The sequence below is a fragment of the Leptonychotes weddellii genome, chromosome 7, assembly GCF_054177405.1.
Source record: "Leptonychotes weddellii isolate Sample4059 chromosome 7, ASM5417740v2, whole genome shotgun sequence".
Lineage (NCBI taxonomy): Eukaryota > Metazoa > Chordata > Mammalia > Carnivora > Phocidae > Leptonychotes > Leptonychotes weddellii.
The window spans coordinates 17,136,241-17,141,296 of NC_138375.1; positions in this window are offsets into that span (position 1 = coordinate 17,136,241).

Sequence of the window (5,056 nt, forward strand, 5' to 3'; positions counted from 1 at the left end):
AAAAAAAAAAAAAAAGAAATATGATGCTGAAACTGCTGAACCTAAATGACAAAATTCAAATCTTAAGTTTCCAGATGGAAGGGAAACATTTCCCCTGAACAAACAGCATTAGAATAACACGCTTTCTTTAAGTAAAAATAAGGACCAAAGAACCTGGAATAGTTTATAGTAGATGAATATCAGCTTAGGCTTCTGTATTAAATTAAACTTTCAGTCGAGAAAGAATCAAATATAAATATTTTCAAGCACACAAACTATAACGTTTTTCACAGTTTACATCTTGATTGAAATTTTTAAAAAGATTTTGTAAGTAACAGAAGGAAAGAATGGGAAGCAAGAAACAATATGAACACAGTTTAATAAGAAGTATTGATATTTTAAATTAAATAGTGACAAATGAAACAACCATTTTGTGATAAATTAGAAACAACCAGCCTTTTCTAAAAACAATAACAGAGAATGTGACATTTTTTTCTGTGGGAGTTTAAATAATGCTATAATCTTTATATTGTTCCAAAGAAGGATAGAAAATGTGGAATGTATTCAAACAACTCAATGATATGTATTAAAATTTTGCATAACCCCTAAAAAATATTATCTATTTTAAAGTATTTCAAATAAAAGGAGTAGAAACATTGTAAACTTCATTGATCAAACAGAAATGAGGATGGGGTAAAGAAAAATCTTGAACACAGAAAATACCCTCAAAGTAGTAGATTTGCCAATTATTTTTATAATCAAAATAAATATAAAATGAGTATAATAAAGCATATAAGAGCTACTTATAGGAAAAAGTATATAGACACTATTGAATGCTGTATAATAAATAAGAAAACAAATAAGTATGTAAATATGGAATTGAAAGGAGATGAAATTCAAACATGGTAAAAAAAATGGCATAGTAATGAGAAAAGAGAAAAAAATTAATTATCCAGTATATAATTGAGAGAATAAATAAAAGGAACATAAACTTCCTTAAAATATTGAACTGTATAAATGAAAAGTAAGTTGCTATTGGGGCGCCTGGGTGGCTCAGTCGTTAAGCATCTGCCTTCGGCTCAGGTCTATCCCAGGGTCCTGGGATCGAGCCCCGCATCGGGCTCCCTGCTTGGCGGGAGGCCTGCTTCTCCCTCTCCCACTCCCCCAGCCTGTGTTCTCTCTCTTGCTGTGTCTCTCTCTGTCAAATAAATAAATAAAATCTTTAAAAAAAAAAAAAAGAAAAGTTGCTATAGAAATAATGTGAATTATTTATATTAGCTCTAGATAAATTAGAAACCAGAGTTTAATACAAATATCAGAAGTATTAAAACCATTGTATAGAAACAGATAGTACATATACACACAAATCACTTCAGACAGAGAAGTTTCTATAAAGATTCAAACTATGTGATCTCATTATCATAAAGTTCTAAAGGGTATAAAAAATAGTGTTAGCATCTCTTTTAAAGTAGAGGAAGTGCAAGATCTCACTTACAAATATTTTTGCAGAACAATTACTAGAGAGAACTAGAAGTATGCATTTATCAATTATTATTAAATCACCATCAAAAAATAGATATATTCCAAGAATGAAAAAATAGCCAATCATGACAGATTCTATTGATTCAACACAATAAAGACTTTCAAACATGAAATATTTTCTAAACCTGTGCCTGGGTGTGTTTACTTGTACACTGAATTTGCATATGCAAAATTGTGGAAATATTTAGAGGCCAGTGATAATCACATCTTCCTCCAGAGAAGAAGGAAGGTCCAATGAAGGTTTTATCTTTATAATGATAATGCTGGTGGATTGCCTAATAATTAGTTAGGTTTGGGCTTAGTAATTTTATTTTTTATCTTAATAACCTATGCATTGTTTACTGAGGGCTGAATTAAATTTCTTTGTAATCTAATTAAAAACTTACAAGACAGAAACATTTTCTTAGAAACTGTGTATCATGGAAGCAATTCAAGGTCCATACAGGACAAGAAAGAAGCTAAGTATCTGACTTTGGATACCTTCATTCTCACTTTGACCTGAACATTTTGACTTAAAATGCTGAGGGAATCCATGTCTGATTTATATACCTATTATATATTGTTGTTTTTATATAATTTAAAGCTATGTAGCTCATAGAAGTCCTTGTAAAAGTAAATAAATTTTTAAAATCTGTTCTAAAAAATGTAGAAATGTAAGACCTATTAGCTGACACCCCATTTAAAATGTATTTAGATTGGAAAATCAAGTAATTTTATCCTATCTAATTCTCATGTTTTACAAAGTGGAAAATATCCTATCTCTTCCCTAAGTCTCAAAATGTAATTTGTGGAGTTCTTTCATCAATATTTCCAATGATACTGGGAAGCAGATTCCTTCATCCAAAATAAAACATACTAATTTGGAATCCCACGGAATCAGACCCTCAAATCTTCAAATTTTTTTTATCACATTTACTAATTGATTCTTAACTATTTTTAACATATGTAAAATTAAAATTTGTGTAATGATTTTTTATCATTTTATTCTATAGTGTTAGGAAAGTACCTAATCTTTGGTGAAATATTCTACACATCACTCTTCACACTTTTATTTTGTTTCATTGCACTCTTATTACACAAAGAATGGAATATTTTTAAAAATATGAAGTTATGATTCTGAGAAAAACTAAAGTCTGAAGTATATTTTTTCCTCCATCATCTGTAATTTAAATTTGCTAATGCTGAGCTTAAGAAAAGCAATGTCAGCGGTGCCTGGGTTAAGGATCTGCCTTTGGCTCAGATCATAATCCCGGGGTCCTGGGATCAAACTCTGCATGTGCTCCCTGCTCAGTGGGGAATCTGCCTCTCCCTCTTCCTCTGCCCCTCCCCACCACTGGTGCTGTCTCTCAAATAAATAAATAAAATATTTTAAATAAATAAATAAATAAATAAGAAAAGCAATGCCAGAAAAGCCTTTTGGAAGTAAACTACAGTAACTTTTATTTCCCCCCCAAAACAATCAAAGAAATTGGAATAGGCTTGGAGATCATCATTTTCAGCAAATTAGAATGGAAGATGATATACAAAAAATATCCCAAATGATTCAGTTAACATTTTTAAAAGATAGGTTAAAGTGTCTTAAAGTAATATATCCAGAGTATTACAGTGCAAAATAATAAAGTGAGAAGTATCTGATATAATGTACAATTTTATTTAATTACCTTTTATGAATCCCTTGAAATTAAAAAAAAATGGACAGTATTAAGCTACCTCATATTACATAATAGAGATCATTTGAATAGATACTGCCATCAATTTTATGGACTTTCATGAAAGAACTAGATTACATTTTACATTTATGGTACCAGTCATCCCAAGTTTCATAATCACTGTCCTGCCAAATGCCACTACTAATAAAACAAAGCTGCATTTTGCACCTTCATTTCACATAATCTGAGATACCTGAAAAGAAAGTTATTTTTGGAAGAATTTTTATTGTAGATAAGATCAAAATTTATCAGTTTCACCCTTACAAGCACATACATGCACAAATCATGTAATACATAATCAAAGAAAATGAAGCATTTTCATGTGATTATAGCTAACATGATATGGAGGAAAATCAGATTGTATATTGACAACAGGTATGGGTTTCTTCAACAGAATCACTGTGAAGGAAATTAAATTTCATTGTACACTACAAATGTGTCATTAAAGCTGTGTTATCTTGATCTAAACACTTCAATTCTAAGGATTTAATCTTCCTCAGTTGTGGGACCCCAGGGATTATTTTAGAAACTCCTCTAATACTTCTTCCAATACTACATATCTGTGCTACCACTTAGACAATAATAAAAAAAAAAATATATAAGACATAAAAAACTTAATGTTGCAGTAAAATACTTGGAATGAAAAATAATTCTAGCTTTTATTAAAATTTTAGGCTTTAGTTAAAATAAAAAGGGTTACTTTGGTGAACTGTATCCTTTGAAGATTTTTTTTTTAATTTTTTTATTTATTTGACAGAGAGAGACACAGCGAGAGAGGGAACACAAGCAGGGGGAGTGGGAGAGGGAGAAGCAGGCTTCCCGCCGAGCAGGGAGCCCGATGCGGGGCTCGATCCCAGGACCCTGGGATCGTGACCTGAGCCGAACGCAGATGCTTAACGACTGAGCCACCCAGGTGCCCCGAACTGTATCCTTTGTATCAAAAAAGTTATGAAAGCAAAATGTGCTATTTAGGAATTTATTTCATTGCCCCTAAGTGTCAGGACAGAAGGAAAGTCCTCTTCATGTTCATCATTTACTTTCCGTGTAGAAGAGAAGGCAAGGCTGTTGTAGCTAGGTCTTGATCATCTCCACCAGTTAGTCAGTTGCCCCTCTCCCCATGTCAGGGAAAACAACCTAAGGGACCTGGACTTACACCCTACCTGGTGGCATTAAGGCACCCTTCCCCCTCCTCCCTGGGTGGTGTTAGAGGAGGCCAAATAGAATCAGGACTTCTATCATCACTCAACAGTTGCAGTAAGCAGAACCCATTCCCTTTTGTATCCAGTTTGGTATCAGTGGAGGACTCGTGAAGAGCATGAATGCTAATATCTATCTAACAACAAGGAACCCCTCCCTCCTCCATATCATGGAGGCTAAGGGGAGAACCTGGCCTTCCTGGGAGTTGAGCTCCATCTCAGTGATGCCAGATTGTCGGGAGTCATTTATTGTGTAAACTCAAATTAACAGGAAGCAATTTCATTAACAGATAGTGCTGCCTGATGAGTTTGTTCCAATTCAGGGCTTATCTTTAAAGAGTCCTTAAAAGCTGTGTGGAAAGGCTGAAAAGCTGAGTCTGATTTAATGGAAATTGCTTGATATGGTTGTCTCATCTGGGAACTTCAAGACTTAGAGAGATTCCCCTTGAGCTGTAAGGACTCCTCCAAGCCATAGGGTTCTTCTCCAGTTTGAGGGGTAGACAGGGGTAGACAGAGGTGTGCATACTTGAAGCTAGGCTCTGGAGGCAGTGGGCCCTGTTAGAGAAAGGAACTCAACTCAGCAAATGCTTCTCCACCTGGAGAAGCTCTCAGCCTGCCCAGGACAAAGAC